At 33.8% G+C, this 19,082-nt stretch overlaps 1 pseudogene; it reads right to left on the reverse strand.

Annotated features, from left to right (window-relative positions):
• Positions 1-3,719: 3,719 nt before the first annotated feature.
• Positions 3,720-4,933, reverse strand: LOC116475487 (histone-lysine N-methyltransferase SUV39H2-like; annotated as a pseudogene).
• Between the last annotated feature and the right edge of the window lie 14,149 nt (positions 4,934-19,082).

A 19,082-nucleotide genomic window follows, 5' to 3' on the forward strand; every position in this document is an offset into this window, starting at 1 on the left:
CCTTGATGTCTTTTGCCTTGGGTTGCCTTCCTTTAGTATGTCAACCTAGAGAGTCTGCGTTCAGGATCCAGAAACCACTCAACACATTTCTGCCAACTGCACTCAGCGGCTGCTCAACAATTGTTGACTAAATCAAGGTACTATGCCTTACTCTAAAAATAGGGAGATTTTTGTTTTACATAACCTTTCTGAATGTCTCTTTTGCAAGTCTGTGGCAGAAGAAAGCAAGTAGTCAGGGATTTTGGCTTTTGAGATTGTGGTTCCCAGCCAAGTATTATTTTTTCCTGACTAACACTCACATTGTGCTTTACCACCACCTATGACTTCGTTCATTGAATTGACTGGGCATCACAGGGTGAATAAGTGAAACATTACTCCTACATTTTTGAAAACATTATATCATTTTATGAATATTTGGAAATGTCAGGGTGAGTGCCCCTTGTGTAATACTTTCTTTTCTTGGTAGCAAATAATAATAATAATAATAATAATAATACATGCAGATATACCTGTTAGTTGGGAATTAAGCCAAATCATTGATTTAAGATTTCAGCATGAGCAGATGCTGCTAGAGGTCTCCTTTGCTTCAATTATTCTGAAAATCATGTCTTTAAAAGAAGCATCATATCTCTTAAATCAACTTTAGTTGGTGTTGATAACACAGTCATAAAGTTTATCCTTTGAGTAAATAGAGGGTAAGAAATTGTGAATTCTGTCTTTTATAAGAACATGCCAGTTTGCTATAATAACTATTCAAATCCCTAGATTCATCAAATGTGTAGAGTTAGCATTTGAAACTTATAATGAACAGCCACACTTCAACTGCAGTGTAGCAAGTGGGAGAGAAAAAATAACGTCAATTATCTGCTTTATTTCAACAAGACTTTAAAGTATGTTGTATTTGCCGACTCTGTTTTTCTAGTAACCCTGGGTTATCAGAGATGAAAATAAGAAAAATTTACACCTGGGTAATTGTTTGGGTTATTAAAATGACTACTAATATTAGGTTGGTGCAAATGTAATTGTGGTTTTTGCCATTACTTTTGCACCAACCTAATGATAAAACCAGTGATTCAATTCCAAATAATACAGGTTTAATTTCTACTGAGTAACACCAAAACATTATCTAAATTCTTTAAACCAAAATGTATTGGAACACATAATGTCTCTAGAATGTTTAGGGCTCTTCACAACATTTTTTTCTATTAATTTTTTATTTTAGAAATAAGTCAAGCTGGGTGCAATTGCTCATGCCTGTAATCTCAAAACTTTGGGATCCCAAGGCAGGTAGATCACCTGATGTTAGGGGCTCAAGACAAGCCTGACCAACATGGTGAAACCCTATCTCTACTAAAAACACAAAAATTAGCTGGGCATGGTGGCATGTACCTGTAGTCCCAGCTACTCAGGAGGCTGAGGCAAGAGAGTCACTTGAACCCGGAGGTGGAGGTTGCAGTGAGCCAAGATTGCACCACTGCACTCCAGCCTGGAGACAGAGAGAGACTCTGTCTCAGAAAATAATAATAATAAAATAAATAAAATATAAGTCAAGACATATCCCTCTCCTTTTATTCAGTTTCATCTTTCTCATTGGTTGAGGAAGATAGATTTCTACCAAAAGATAGATTTCTACTACCTCAGATTCAATAGTTTAAGTGCTAAATTTTCTTTATATCCATATATCTCATTCATGGAGAAGGTAAAAAACTGAGAAACACAAAACCAATTTCATTTAAATTTCATTGAACTGTGTATTTATTTGTTTGGGATGCCTTAAATTATGACTTATGATGAGCTGATTGAAAACTATTTTATAAATATTTGAGTTCTACTACCTTGTGGTCACATTTTAGGTACTGATGTGTATCACAGTAAACAAGAGAGCCATACATATTTGTTCTCATGGAACTTTTATTTATGACTTTGGTTGGAGGCAAAAAATCAAATAAATAAGATACATAATTGCAGGTAATAGGTGTTCAATACTATGGGAAAAAATAAAGGAGTATGGGGAAAAAGAAGTTCCACAAGAATGCCATTATAGATAGGATAGGAAAGTGAATTTTTTGACAAGAAATGTGAAGAAAGCTGCAATTATCTGAGAAAAATGAATGTCGGGTACTGATAACATCAAGGGCAAAAGCAGAAGCACTCTATGTAGCTGAAGTGCAATGAACTTGAAGAAAATCAGGAGGTTAAGAAAGAGAAGAGGCCAGGAGCTTAATCACACAGTTCATGGTAAACCATGGGGGAGACTATGAATTTTACCCTGATGTGATGAGAAAATAGTACAAATTTTGAGTAGGGAAGCAACATAATTTGATGTATTTTTGGCATTTCCCTTTTATGATAATAGCCATAAATGTTATTACATGCACATAAAAAGTAGAATAATGGATGAATTTGGTTGAGCAAATAATATTTAGAATTTTTTCTAAAAAAAAAATTTCAAAACAATTTAGAGTTTTTTTTTTTTTTGAGCAGTTTATCACTCTCTCACTCAGACTAGAGTACAATGGTGCAATGGCTCACTGCAGCATTGAACTCCGGGGCTCCTGGGCTCAAGCGATCCTTCCCCTCAGCTTCCTGAGTAGTTGTTACTACCAGTGAGTGCCATCATGCCTGGCTATTATGACTGTTTTTGTAAAGACAGCTTCTCACTATGTTGTCCTGGCTTGTATCAAACTACTGGCCTCAAACAATCCTTGCACCTCAGCCTCCCACAGTGCTGGGATTATAGGCCTGTCTGAGCAATGAGCCTGGCCAGTGAGAGAGATTTCATATGTAGTTCCTTAAAATTGTATGCCATAAAATTATCTCACAGACTAATTTGTGATTTTGAGGATGCAAAATCAACTACATTTACTATGTCTCCTCTTAAAAGCATTGATTAAAATACATATACATATACACACATAGGTATTGTTATATGTTATATATAAGATGTTTTCTCTATATAAATATATTAAACTTCTTTGGAATATGTATAGGAAATAAATACTATCCAAAACCACAAAACATTTTAATAGCAATTACATTTTACATAGATCTCATAAAATATATTTTGAAAGATAAAAATCTAAAAAGCTTAATAAAATTATATTTTAGATAATTTTTTTAATTAAAAAGTTTTACATTTAACGTCTTACCTTAAGTTTATATGTCATTGAGATGCCAATGTTTTAATGAAAAAGTAGAAAATAGAGTATAAAATTCAATATCACCTATATGTCTCAAATAAAAGTACACTGAGTATTAAATAAGAATGACAATATAGTAACAGTAACAGAACTTGTAGGTTTTCCCAAACTGAGTTAACTCTATCTGATTTCAAGGAGTACAGAAAATTGAATGTTTGATCGCTCAGCAATTATTACATTATCAGTTTAACACTATTCAAACACTACAGAAGGAATTTATTCACATTGGCTTCCTAACTAAGTGTGCATATGCTGAGCTATAAATAGTTTTTTTTTCCATGTTTAGTCTCTAAGCACTAAATATGTAGACTTCAGATCAGTCTATGCAACCCAGTGGCCCTCTCTCCAGAGGCATCAGTAATGCCTTTGGTAAATGCCTTGAACCATGAATTGTAAATTAACATAGTTATAATCTTGATAATATGAAAAAAGAGTTCCAAATACTTATTTTTTAAATGATAACATTAGAAAAAAGAAAGAAACAAACTACAATTATCATCATTTCTATTTCCTGAAAATTCATTTGAGGCAACCTCTGCAAGTCACAGCTCCACATTTACATACAGTTCTGACCCTCTTTTTGGCTGAGCTGTGGTTAATACACTCTGAAGATATATCTCCAGAACCTTTTGTTTGATTGTCAAAAATCAACTCTTCTCCAGCATTTATAGTTCTCATGGAACACAGAGCTATTTAGTGAAGGCCAGTGTCAAGTTATCAATGAAAACATTGAACATCTGAAGTTTTGGGTCACTACCATGATTCACAAAATGAGATACAGTTCCATATTGATCCGCATCCTCTGTGAATTCATCAGATTCATAGTCCAGATCCTTTGTTGTCATATAACTGCCCTCATCTTTCAGCTTCATCACTTGTGATTACCTTTCCAACTTATTCCATGACAAAACTCATTCTTTTAATCTTCACATGGGTTTTTACACCCAAGCCATGGTCATTGATACTGTGAAAAGATGCAAAGTGAATTACTGTGTGCCTTTTTGTACAATCCTATTGGTACAGTGAGGTCCACATTGACAGCTTGAGATGCTTTTATAGATGGGAGTAACAGGTGGGATTTTAATTTGTTGCTTTTTACTATAAGCCAAAAGAACTCCAGCTTCAGCAGGAGAACATTTTTCAAAGAAGCAATCTGTGCATGAACGACCAAAGATAGCTTCGTTTACTAAGCTGATTCCAGGAGCTGGTTTGTATTCATCAATATAGCAGAAGTCTGAAGGTGGGCCTTCTAAGTGAACCCTATTTTCAACAAATATCACTCCTTTATTATTCTGTCTTCTGCTGAGTTAATCTTGCCATCTCTGCAGAACTATCCTTTGTTTGGCCTTCTTTACAATGTACTCGGCAATAGCAGGTTTCAAAGTTTTGTTATTGTCTTTGGAGTTATTGCTTTGCCTTCATTTACCTGAGATAAATAATTATGCTTACTATTAAAGAATTGCTGAAACAGTCATGGGCCCTTGAGATTTTGCAAAGTTTCCTAAGTATTTGTAGAATCTAGCCATCATTTTCATTTTACAAGATAAAATTCCATATTCTTCACTGCCTTGTAGTCACACAAGTAGTCCACCAATAGATTGGTGATTCCAATCTATTTACATGTGTGCTTTTCTTTTCTGCATATTTCCTGAAGAATATCAAGTGTAACTAGCCAAGGCACCATACCAAGCTCCTTTGTGCCTTACCCCCAGCTGCTGCCATCTTGTAGACATTTCATTCAAGGTCTAACAGGATAGCTCAGGTGACCTAATGCCCACCCTTGCTCAGCCCTGTGAGACTTGGGGCCAATGCTGGCGGTCTGGTACCTGAGCATCTTGACATCACTGGAGGCCCACCTGGGCCATGGTGTCCCAATACTGTGTTGTTTTAATAACGACTTTTACTAGGCACTTACTATATGTCATCATCTCTCAGTATGGTACATATATTATTTAATATCTAACACTCTTTCTGTAGGCATTGTTATCTCAACTTTTCAGACAAGGAACTTGAGACTCAGATACAGTAAAATAATTAACCACAACTTGCTCAGATAATTAACATCATGGCTAAGTAGAAAATCAAGTTGTGGGTGATTGAAACACAAAATCTTAAGCACTACACTGTAATGCCTGGCATAGGAATAAATACTATGTATCATAAGCAACATCCTAAGATCATGATATTGTATAGACAAATTTGACAATCTTACTCTCTAGTATTGGTATTTTTGTATGACAAAGACATCTACTCCGCATAGAACAAATTATATCATTGGGTGATTTTCTTGAAAAGTTAACCTAATCTATGTAACTGAGGGCCATATGTATGTAACTAAACTCCACTGGATTAACTCTGCACATTTTGAATTTATTTGAAAATATTTAGCTTTCAATGTTTACTTGTTTCACCTAAGGAGAATATATCTCTGCCCAATGCCTTACATGATACGAATTATATTATGTGCCACCAAGGACTTTTATTCACTCCCAAACATTGATACACCATTAATTAAAAATTAGAAAAATCAAAAATGTTAATTAAAAAATTAATTTTTGGCAAAGTGAACTATTTAGGGAAACTCTTTGTACTTGTTCTTTCTTCCAACAATACATAGTTTTTGATTGCAAAGATGATGGAAGAATGACCTTAGAACAGCAAAGATTTGGCTGTATCATCTGATAAGAAATATAAAACATTGTATTAAATAATAATAGAATATTGCAATACATCTCCCATGCTGTATCTTTATGAATCTTTGCCCCTCCTTTATATGTTTAAGCACCCAGTAATTTTATTCTTCTATAATCAAAGATGTCCTAATATAACTACTTTATTTAATACCTTAAGTTAAATCCCTTATATTTAATGGATATTCATACATGTATTTAAATTAATTGTTCCATTTTGCAGTTGTTACCACCTTATAAATGAGCAAAGAATTTTACTTTTTTTTCATTTTTAGGTGAAAACAAGAATAATTAAAAATAAAATGACACGTTTTTTAAGCTCCAATGAAATGACATTTATTTTGATGAAATATAAAATTATTTATCATGTCGTCCCAGCTTTCTTTTCCTGGCTTTCTTGCCACTATCTTTTGCCAAGCATTATAGGGTCTTATAAGACGACTTTGTTCTTTCCCAAATGCTCAACACATGCTCATGCCTCAGGCCTTCATGAGTTTGTTTCTCTTCATGTTGTTCCTTCTCTTGGAATGCCTTCTTTACCTGTTAAAATCTTATTCATGTTTAAGCTGATTTATCCTCAGTCTTTCTTCAAGGAGAACTTATCACTCATTAATTCATTCTGATGAAATTTGAAAAACAGATTTATTTTCTGATTCATTTATCCAAAATTACTTATCAAATTCTTTGTAAGTGGGAAATCAAATGGTTAATAAAATATTCATAAATGCTGCCTTTACACAATCTTTGTAATACATTTATATTACACGTGTTTTGTTATGATGTCATATTTATCTATCCCTCTCCCAAGAGGTGATGAAAGGATAGAGAGGCTATGGAGTAGAATTTTTTGCTTATCTTTGCATCTTCAGCACCGAGCATTGCTACCTAATACATTCTTTACATTTTTAAAGATGAATACATAGTAGCTTTTAAGTTGCATATATCTGAAAAATAAGGAAGTGAGAAGCAAAACTTAGACTTTCTAAATCCTATACTGTCCACTGTATTGTAATGGCTCCAATAAGAATTCACTAGGAATAATAATCATTCTACTAATCTCTGTGTGATTCCACTATTTTTTGTTTTTAATGGATGAAATTCGCTGATTGCTTTCAAGCATCAAATTAGTGTCAAGTGTAAACTAGGCATATAAGTGAGGTGTTGCTAGTTCCTTTATTTGTTTTGAATACATTGCTAAAGAGTCCACAAATTTGGGACAATAATTATGGATGGTCAATTGGTTTAATATGTGGTTTAATAGTCTAGAGAGACGTTAGAAATTCTTTTAACCAAAGACAAAACTAGATCTACAGCATGGGACAATAAACAGAGAACACTGATATGGTTTGGCTGTGCCCCCACCCAAATCTCAACTTGAATTGTATCTTCCAAAATGCCCACGTATTGCGTGAGGGACCCAGGGGGAGGTAATTGAAACATGGGGGCCTGTCTTTCCAGTGCTATTCTTGTGATAGTGAGTAAGTCTCACGAGCTCTCATGGGTTTATGAGGTGCTTCTGGTTTTGCTTCCTCCTCATTTTATTTTTCTGCTGCTATGTAAAATGTGCCTTTCACCTCCTGCCATGATTCTGACACCTCCCCAGCCATGTGAAACTGTAAGTCCAATTAAACTTTTTTTCTTTCCAGTCTTGGGTACGTCTTTGTCAGCACCGTCAAAACAGACTAATACAAACATTAATTATAACTAAAAGAAAATGCCCTCCCCATAAAAAATCCTCTGCAATACCAAAAGAAGTCAATATGTGTGTCTTCACATTTGAATACAGCACATGATTACAAAGATCATAAAGACAGTTTTTAAGCTTTTTGTATGAATTAGGAAGCTGTATCTTTCAGTTACAAGCAAAGGATGACTGAACACTAAAGAGTCTCAATACTATATGTAAGCTATAATTACGTGCCTGTGATATTGGTTTGTGCTAATTTTTGTTGTATTAGGTAACAAAAACTTGAAACATGTCTCCAAAATGATGACAATAATCTTTCCAGTCATCAGATTAAGATTAAAGTCTGTAAGAAAAATATGTCTACTGATCTTATAGATAAAATTTGAGAGAGACTAAAGATAGTAAATGGGAAAAACAAAAGTGTTTCAGTACCAGAATGGCTTGAGAACTGGCCAACATTAAAGACAAGGAAAAGTAATTTCTTTTGAAAAACTTGTAAGCTCTTCTACTGTAATTTTTTAAGCTTTTTTAAAAATTATAATTGCACTTCAAGTTCTGGGATACATGTGCTGAACGTGCAACTTTGTTACAAAGGTATACACATGCCACGGTGGTTTGCTGCACCCATCAACCTGCCATCTACATTAGGTATTTCTCCTAATGCTATCCCTCCCTTTGCCCCCCAACCCCTGACAGGCCCCAGTATGTGTGACGTTCCCCTTCCTGTGTCTATGTGTTCTCATTGTTCAACTCTGACTTATGAGTGAGAACATGTGGTGTTTGGTTCTCTGTTCCTGTGTTAGTTTGCTGAGAATGATGGTTTCCAGCTTCATTCATGTCCCTGCAAACGATATGAGTTTTTTATGGATGCATAGTATTCCATATTATATATGTGCCACGTTTTCTTTATCCAGTCTATCATTGATGGGTTGGTTCCAAGTCTTTGCTATTGTGAACACTGTTGCAATAAACATACATGTGCATGTGTCTTTATAGCAGCATGATTTATAATCCTTTGGGTATATACCCAATAATGGGATTGCTGGGTCAAATGGTATTTCTAGGTCTAGATCCTTGAGGAATTGCCACACTGTCTTCCACAATGGGCGAACTAATTTATACTCCCACCAACAGTGTAATAGCATTCCTATTTCTCCACATCCTCTCTAGTATCTGCTGTTTCCTGACTTTTTAATGATCACCTTAATGACTACTGGGTAAATAATGAAATTAATGCAGAAATAAATAAGTTCTTTGAAACCAATGAGAACAAAGATACAACGTACCAGAATCTCTGGGACATAGCTAAAGCAGTGTTAAGAGGGAAATTTGTAGCACTAAATGCCTATAGGAGAAAGCAGGAAAGATCTAAAATCGATACCCGAACATCACAGTTAAAAGAAGTAGAGAAGCAAGAGCAAACAAATGCAAAAGCTAGCAGAAGACAAGAAATAACTAAGAACAGAGCAGAACTGAAGGAGAGAGAGACACGAAAAACCCTTCAAAAAATCAATGAATCCAGTAGCTGTTTTTTTGAAAAGACTAACAAAATAGATAGACTGCTAGCTAGTCTAATAAAGAAGAAAAGAGAGAAGAATAAAATCGACACAATAAAAAATGATAAAGGGGATATCACCACTAATCCTACAGAACTACTATAATTTATTGAAAATGTTTAGTTTACATAAATTTACAATTCATGGTTCATGAATAAATTATTTTTCAGGACAGTATCATTTTTGCAATAGCACTCACCTACTTCATTTCAGGCACCAGGTGCTATGTAAAAGCGATACTGTGGCAATATTCTCTTTTGCAAGTATAAATTCTCCAAACCTTTCATCTTACTTCTCCATTCCACTAAGCTCAAACCTCGTTACTTATATTCTTACTCCATCTTGTATTTGATGCATAATGTTGGATCCTGATTAGGACAACTTCTTTGTATTATTATAGCAGTAATCTTTAGGTGGTACCTTAGATAATGAGTAGCTCTTTGCCACACTTCCTTCCTAAATTCCTTTACTTAAGAATGACATTCATAACAGTCTTCTTTAAGCCTCTCTAAGAGCACAGGTATTACTACCTACCTTTGATTTCAATATATGTTGACTTGGTAAAATAAAATTTTCATTAATAGAAAAAAAGAAATGTAATCCTAAAATGTTCCCCAGTAATGTGTTGTGAGTAAATATAAAGGGGTATGGTAGAAAGAAAGAATGAGGTAGAGGAAATAGGGGTAAATCAGTACAGGTAAGAAGAGTAAGGGAAGACATGCATCAAACAATTCACTCATATTACACGCATGTATTCCTGCATAGAGTTAGGTCTTTGAATGATATTAACTATTGTGGAATTTAATTTCTTGGAAGTCTGACATCATAGTTTTTAAAGCTGTTTTGTATTTTGATTGATTTATTATTTTTATATTTTGTTCATTATCAAGTCTATATTTACATATCCAAATCTAGCAGCCAACATTTTTGGATTTCAGGTAAGTTATATAAGGTCTCAATAAAATGTGAATAATAATAAATTACCCAGCAGGGGATATATTATAAATAAATAAAATAACATCTATAAATTCCCAGTAAACATACTTAGAAACATTTAATACTTATGTATTATTATTTTAAAATTAGTATCATCAACATTATCATTATTATGCTATTATTATTGCTATGGAACATTTTTAAGAAACCTTCCTTGACCATCCTATTTAAGTAGCATTGCTTTTAATTTAGTTTGTATTACATAAAGGCATATTCTTTATAGTATTTTATTGCAAATGTAAATAACCTGGTTCTTCTGTTTAATATTTATAATATACCTCTTCACCCTTTCCATATTGCCATTAGTCTGTCTTATTCATTTTTTTAAAGCTTAAAAGAGATTCTCAATAAATCTGAATAAAACAATGCGACTATTAATAAGTAATGTTTATTCACAGCTTACTACATACCCACCCTAATACCATAACATTTCATATATTTTTAATTTATTTTACTTAAAACTATCTTATCTCCTTTTTTATTTTATAAAAATTTAGACTTGTAGAAGATAAATGAATTTCCCATTGAATTCCCATTAATAATTTGGAAGGCCACAATATGAACTCACCTCATGATCAATCTCAAAGATTCTTTAAGTATTCTGCTATAAATCCTCCTGTACTGCCTTTATGCTAATTTCATAGCTATAATAAAGTTACCATTTCAAATGTTCATGCCATGGCAAAAACTAAGAAATTATCATACAAATAAACTAAGGAAAACTTAACTTATGCATGTACGCTTTCCTAGTATTTATTCAAAATTAATTTTCCCTTTTATTCTGTCTGAGAACTAAATGACCAAGAAGCAAATGTTCAAAATAGTGTCCCTCAAGTTTGGTAGATGTTATTAATGACATAGTAAGGGAAAAAGAAACAAAATTGAAAATCAAAGATTAATATTAAAACACAGCCAAATAAAAGTACTTTCAATGTGAATTTGATTTTATGTTACTTGTGGTTGAATGATATTTGGTTTTAATTAAATTTATCTTTTAGACACCTAGACATAGACTTAAAGCTTATATCGACTGAATCTCTTGTAGGTTTTGCTTGTATTTTGTGAAAGAGTGTCATAATTACTTCAAGATAGTCCATGAGAGTGGATTGATACCTTCCTTTCTATGTCCAAATGCTGTATAATTATTAACTGGTATACAATAAAATGATTAAGCAAATCAATAATCTTTTGAAACCTAACATCAATTTGAACTAGTTCCCACAATGTTTGAAGTAGTTCTTTGAAAGTTTTTGAAACAACAACGTGTCATATAAGACTTACATTTAAATGATGAAAGAATCTTGTGCCTTTTACTACATTTTTACTAAATCTTTGTGATAGTACACATATGGTAATATTCAGAGCCAGAAAGAAAAATGTAAGTTAGAAAACAGGGAAGAAATGACTTTTATAATTATCATTTTTCTCATCAAGCGTTCATAATATTTAAGAAATTAGAATGCAGCTATTAAAGCAGTACTCAGATTTTTTATTTTGTTTTCCAATCTGCCAAATTAATCTGCATGAATATTTGCATATCTGTATGTGTATATCTATTTGTATCTTAGTCATCTTTGGAAGAATAAAATTATTTTCTTCAGCACATATTAATCTAATTTTTATTTCTATAATTATCTATTAAGTAGACAAGGTAAAAATAAAATGTATTTTGGCAATATATGAAGAGGAAATTATATTAAATTATTAGAAATTTTTTTGTATATTTTTTCATGATTTTGCTACATTTTGAATAGCAGAAAGGAACCATATAGATAGACACTACTATACACATATATGTTTACATACACATACATACATACATACACAGAGAGAGAAAGACAGAGACAGATAATACTAAGCTAAATCACCCACTAGTGCCTATAATAGGTCCTCAATGAATAAGTATTTAGAAACCTGAGATATAATAGACATTTCTGGCTATATAAAGGCAAGCAAAAATGTCAGTATCAAAAGAATAAATATTTGAAAAAAGAGTAAAATAAATATTTAACTGAAAGTCAAAAAACAAATTTTTAGTGAAAGTAGATCTAATGACTTAGAGCATTAATATCAAAATATACCGTTCAATTTATATTTACATAATAGGTAACTTACAGTCAATTCATTGGGAAGAATAAATCAAATAAACAATAATTGGGAGCAATTTGATTAGAGCCTTTCAAGGAAGGTTAGAAAAATAACTTAGGTTTGATTTATGTGCTAGAGGCTTGAGTTAGCTTTTAGTCACCCCTTTACTACCAGAGTTGGTTTCGATCACAGAATTATAGAACACTCTCTTATTTGATAGGTTTTTTGGTAGAATGAAATGTTATCACTTACTTTTATATGCAAATTTGCATTCTAGCTTTTGCTTCATCAGAGTTAGCAGGGGAAATGAATGTAACTACAAAAGGCTAACATCCCGAGTTCACATCTCACTGCTGCTGCAGTAAAGTTGATTCATTTAAAATGGAAATCTATACCGGAGTTTGCACTACTTTCTTTAAATCTTTCACTTACCAAGTAGTTGCATACATTTTATATCTAAATGCTGTAGGGCTTACCTACATAGGGATAGCTGTTTGTTTAAAATATAGTGGTGATTGAATAGCTAGAAGCCATAACATTTGTCCTGCAGAATAAAACATCTCAAGAGAAAGAAACTGCTTATATGGCTGTAGGGCTGTATCAGACAAAATACGCCTTTCCAGCAGTAGCTTCCAAGCTGGTCAATGGCAGAATTATGTTTTTAAAAAGGCCAGTGCACAAAAATGTTCTTTGTAATATTTGATTAAAAAAATAAATTGATGAGTAAATTTTGTGTTCTAGATAACAATTAGCTCAATATCTAACTATGTCTAGCCTTATCTTGAGAATATGTATTATGGTAACACAAGTACTTTTCCCTCCATATACTTTTAGGGCAAATTTGTTCCATATGCTATTAAGCCAAAGTTTTTCAGTATTAGTGTTCCTCACAGTTTTTCAGAGTAGAAACTATTTGCTATTTAGAATGCCTTCAGAAGCCTGAGGCTTGAAAGCACTTGCCGTCGTCAACAACTTAGAAAAATAATACAGCCTTTAGATCTCTGCAAAGCCACAGTAGCTGAAATATGTTTACACTGGAAAGAGAAAATCATGCTATGGTCCAGATTTTTCTGGGAACAATGAGTAAGTAAGCAATAATTATATACTCAAAGATAGTTCACCAAACAGAGTTAATAAACAAATTCCTCTACACATATATCCTCCCAAGACTAAACCAGGAAGAAGTTGAATCTCTGAATAGACCAATAACAGGCTCTGAAATTGAGGCAATAATCAATAGCTTACCAACCAAAAAAAGTCCAGGACCAGATAGATTCACAGCCGAGTTCTACCAGAGGTACAAACAGGAGCTGGTACCATTCCTTCTGAAACTATTCCGATCAACAGAAAAAGAGGGAATCCTCCCTAACTCATTTTATGAGGTCAGTATCATCCTGATACCAAAGCCTTGCAGAGACACAACCAAAAAAGAGAATTTTAGACCAATATCCTTGATGAACATTGATGCAAAAATCCTCAGTAAAATACTGACAAACCGAATCCAGCAGCACATCAAAAAGCTTATCCACCATGATCAAGTGGGCTTCATCCCTGGGATGCAAGGCTGGTACAACATACGCAAATCAATAAATGTAATCCAGCATATTAACAGAACCAAAGACAAAAACCACATGATTATCTCAATAGAGGCAAAAAGTCCTTTGACAAAATTCAACAACGCTTCATGCTAAAAACTCTCAATAAATTAGGCATTGATGGGACGTATCTCAAAATAATAAGAGCTATCTATGACAAACCCACAGCCAATATCATACTGAATGGGCAAAAACTGGAAGCACTCCCTTTGAAAATGGGCACAAGACAGGGATGCCCTCTCTCACCACTCCTATTCAACATGGTATTGGAAGTTCTGGCCAGGGCAATCAGGCAGGAGAAGGAAATAAAGGGTATCAATTAGGAAAAGAGGAAGTCAAATTGTCCCTGTTGGCAGAAGGCATGATTGTATATCTAGAAAACCCCACCATCTCAGGCCAAAATCTCCTCAAGTTGATAAGCAACTTCAGCAAAGTCTCAGGATACAAAATCAATGTACAAAAATCACAAGCATTCTTATACACCAATAACAGACAGAGAGCCAAATCATGTGTGAACTCCCATTCACAACTGCCTCAAAGAGAATAAAATACCTAGGAATCCAACTTACAAGGGATGTGAAGGACCTCTTCAAGGAGAACCACAAACCACTGCTCAATGAAATCAAAGAGGATACAAACAAATGGAAGAACATTCCATACTCATGGGTAGGAAGAATCAATATTGTGAAAATGGCCATACTCCCCAAGGTAATTTATAGATTCAATGCCATCCCCATCAAGCTACCAATGACTTTCTTCACAGAATTGGAAAAAACTACTTTAAAGATCATATGGACCCAAAAAAGAGCCCACATCGCCAAGTCAATCCTAAGCCAAAAGAACAAAGCTGGAGGACTTCAAACTATACTACAAGGCTACAGTAACCAAAACAGCATGGTACTGGTACCAAAACAGAGATATAGACCAATGGAACAGAACAGAGCCCTCAGAAATAATGCCGCATATCTACAACCATCTGATCTTTGACAAACCTGACAAAAACAAGCAATGAGGAAAGGATTCCCTATTTAATAAATGGTGCTGGGAAAACTGGCTAGCCATATGTAGAAAGCTGAAACTGGATCCCTTCCTTACACCTTATACAAAAATGAATTCAAGATGGATTAAAGACTTACATGTTAGACCTAAAACCATAAAAACCCTAGAAGAAAACCTAGGCAATACCATTCATGACATAGGCATGGGTAAGGAATCCATGTCTAAAACACCAAAAGCAATGGCAACAAAAGCCAAAATTGACAAATGGGATCTCATTAAACTAAAGAGCTTCTACACAGCAAAAGAAACTACCATCAGAGTGAACAGGCAACCTACAGAATGGGAGAAAATTTTTGCAACCTACTCATCTGACAAAGGGCTAATATCCAGAATCTACAATGAACTCAAACAAGTTCGGTGATTTTCAAGGGTAATATTGATGTTAGTTTTTTTTTTACATACTGACTTTAGAATACCATCTCTGAGTACAAGATAATCCTTCTGAAAACAAATAACTAAATAATATTTTGCATGTCATGATTAGCTTTGAAATGATTACATGGGAAAGCTACCATTCTTAGTTCTGGTGATCTTTAGAAATGGCAAAAATGTCATGATAGGTAAAGAAGAAATAGCCCATAAAAGTGGCCAGAAGGATAAATGTTCCTATTTAAGTAAGTTATTTGAAAATACTTACAATAGAGTTTATAGTGAGTTTGACTAATCCAAAATAATTCAGAATTCCTAGAATACAGAATGTGTTTGAAGAAAAGGATAGACATCACTCCTGGAAAAGTAATGAGGAAAGATTTTGACAATTGTCAATGACTTTCTCCTTACTTCTTCTCCATAGATTCTTTCCTTTTCTCATTATCTTCTCACCATTTTGAAGCCTGAAACAATGATAGAAAGAATTCTGGCTTAGGGGGTCAGAAGGGCCAGGATTTTGTCATGGGCAACTTTATTAATCCATGATCATCTGCTCCAGTACCACTAACTGAAAGAAATGGTTATACATAATAATCTAGTTTATCAAATTCACTTAAACAATTTGGGGCTAAAAATAATATTATATGTTAAATCTGTATCACACAATTTCTAAAATAAGTAAACATTTCTTACAAAAATATTTGAAACCATTTTTGTAGGCAATCTCATAGATTCTAAAATTAGATTTGAACTTATAAATTAGGATAACTAAATTTTATTCTAATTTCAAATAGCATCCCTGTTGCATTTAAATATAATTACAAAAGATATTAGCATTTTGTTAAAACATTTTCTCTCTGAATTCTCTATTATTTTTATAGCAGTTACATATTTTTAAAGAACAAGTTGAGACCTTAAAACAGGCAAAACTTAGTTTAGACAGCATTTAAATTTTGTCAGTTGTCTTTTAACATTTTTATTGTTTTTGGAAATACTTCAGATATACTTGTCAATTTGGCATTTAATTTTGTGGCTGCAAATCAATTTTAATTTAAAATTAAGAGCTACACAAAAACAATAAGATATTGGAACTGATTGCAGGATAAATTGCAGCTGTTCCATTTTTAAAATGTGTATGTAAGTGAAATAAATGCTTTCAATACCAAGGTTGTCCATTAACATTTTTTAAGTCTCCTTCCAGAAACATATTTTTTGTTTTTTACATTGACTTCAAGAATCTGACTGATATGTAGAAAATGACCTAGTTTTTTAAAAGTGTTTTGTATGTAATAGTTTTGTTTTCAGGTTGTTTTTCAGCAGATTAAACATAACAATAATAAACAAAAAGGCAAAAACAAAACATGTTGATTTTTTTTATATTTCTAACTTTTAAAAAATTTTACTTTAAGTTCCAGGATACATGTGTAGAAAGTACAGATTTGTTACATAGGTATGTGTGTGCCATGGTGGTTTGCTGCACCTGTTGACCTGTCCTCTAGGTTCCCTCCCCTCACTCCCATCCCCCAACAGATCCTGGTGTGTGATGTTCCCCTTCCCTGTGTCCATGTGTTCTCATTGTTCGACTCCCAATTATGAGTGAGAACATGCAGTGTTTGGTTTTCTGCTCCTGTGTTAGTTTGCTGAGGATGAGGGCTCCCAGCTTCATCCACATCCCTGCAAAGGACATGATTTCATTCCTTTTTATGGCTGCATAGTATTCCAAGGTATATATGTACATCATATTTTTTTATCCAGCCTATCATTGATGGGCATTTGGGTTGGTTCCATGACTTTGCTATTGTAAATAGTGCTGTAGTAAACATACGTGTACATGTGTCTTTATAGTAGAATGATTTATAATCCTTGAGTATATACCCAGAAATGGGATTGCTGGGTCAAATGATACTTCTGGTTCTAGATCCTTGAGGAATCACCATATTCTTTTCCACAATGGTTGAACTAATTTACATTCCCACCAACAGTGTAAAGCATTCCTATTTCTCACAGCCTTGCCAGGATGTATTGTTTCTTGACTTTTTAATAATAGCCATTCTCACTGGTGTGAGATGGTATCTGATGGTGGTTCTGATTTGCATTTATCAGATCAGTGATGTTGAGCTTTTTTCATATGTTTGTTGGTCAAATAAATATCTTCTTTTGAGAAGTGTCTGTTCATACACTTTGCCCACTTTTTGATGGGGTTGGTTGTTTTTTTTTTTTCTTATTTCAAATAGCATCCCTGTTGCATTTAAATATAATTGCAAAAGATATTAGCATTTTGTTTACTGAGAATGATGATTTCCAGTTTCATCCATGTCCCTACAAAGGACATGAACTCATCATTTTTTATAAAGTATAATAATAATAAAATTAAAAAAGATATTAGCATTTTGTTAAAACATTTTCTCTGAATTCTCTATTATTTTTATAGCAATTACATACTTTTAAAGAACAAATTGAGACCTTAAAATATGTAAAACTTAGTTTAGCCAGCATAATCCTGATTCCAAAACAGAGAAGAGACACAACAAAAAAAGAAAACTTCAGGCCAATATCCCTGATGAACATGGATGCAAAAATCCTCAATGAAATACTGGCAAGCTGAATCCAGCAGAAAGTAAAAAAGCTTATCCACTATGATCAAGTCAGCTTCATCCAAAGAATGCAAGGCTGGTTCAACATATGCAAATCAGTAAACATAATCCATCACATAAACAGAACCAAAGACAAAAACCACATGATTATCTCAATAAATGCAGAAAAGGCCTTTGATAAAATCCAACATCTCTTCATGTTAAAACCATCAATAAACTAGGTATTGATGAACATTATCTCAAAATAATAAGAGCTATTTATGACAAACCCACAGCCAATAACATATTGAATGGGTGTCTGGGCAAAAGCTGGAAGATTTCTCTTTGAAAACTGGTACACAACAAGGAAGCTCTCTCTCACCACTCCTGTTAAATGTAGCATTGGAAGTTCTGGCTGGGGCAATCAGGAAAGTGAAAGAAATAAAGCATATTCAAATAGGAAGAGAGGAAGTCGAATTGTCTCTGTTTGCAGGTGACATGATTTTCTATTTAGAAAACCCCATCATCTCAGCCCCAAAACTTAAACTGATAAGCAGATTCAGCAAAGTCTCAGGATAGAAAATCAGTGTGCAAAAATCACAAGCATTCCTTTACACCAACGACAGATAAGCAGAGAGCCACATCATGAATGAACTCCCATTTACAATTGCTACCAAGAGAATAAAATACATAGGAATACAGCTAACAAGAGATTTGAAGGGCCTCTTCAAGGAGAACTACAAACCAACTTTTATTCTAAGTTCAGGGGTACATGTGTAGGGTGTGCAGGTTTGTTACATAAACATGTGCCATGGTGGTTTGCTGCACAGATCACCCCATCATCTAGGTATTAAGCCCAGCATCCATTAGCTATTCTTACAGATCCTCTAGCTCTTCCCATGCCCCACCCCACACCCAATAAGCCCCAGTGCGTGTTGTTCCCCACTATGTGTCCATATGTTCTCATTATCTAGCTCCTACTAATAAGCAAGTACATGCTGTATTTGGTTTTCTGTCCCTGTGTTAGTTTGCTAAGAATAATAGCCTACAGCTCCATCTATGGCCCCGAAAAGGACAGGATCTTATTTCTTTTTATGGCTGCATAATATTCCATGGTGTATGTGCACCACATTTTCTTTATCCAGTCTGTCATTGATGGGCATTTAGGTTGATTCCATGTCTTGCTTATTGTGAATAGTGCTGCAGTGAACATATGTGTGCATGTATCTTTATAATAGAAAGATTTATAGTCATTTGGGCATATACCCA

The sequence above is a fragment of the Hylobates moloch genome, unplaced genomic scaffold (assembly GCF_009828535.3).
Source record: "Hylobates moloch isolate HMO894 unplaced genomic scaffold, HMol_V3 SCAFFOLD_2, whole genome shotgun sequence".
Lineage (NCBI taxonomy): Eukaryota > Metazoa > Chordata > Mammalia > Primates > Hylobatidae > Hylobates > Hylobates moloch.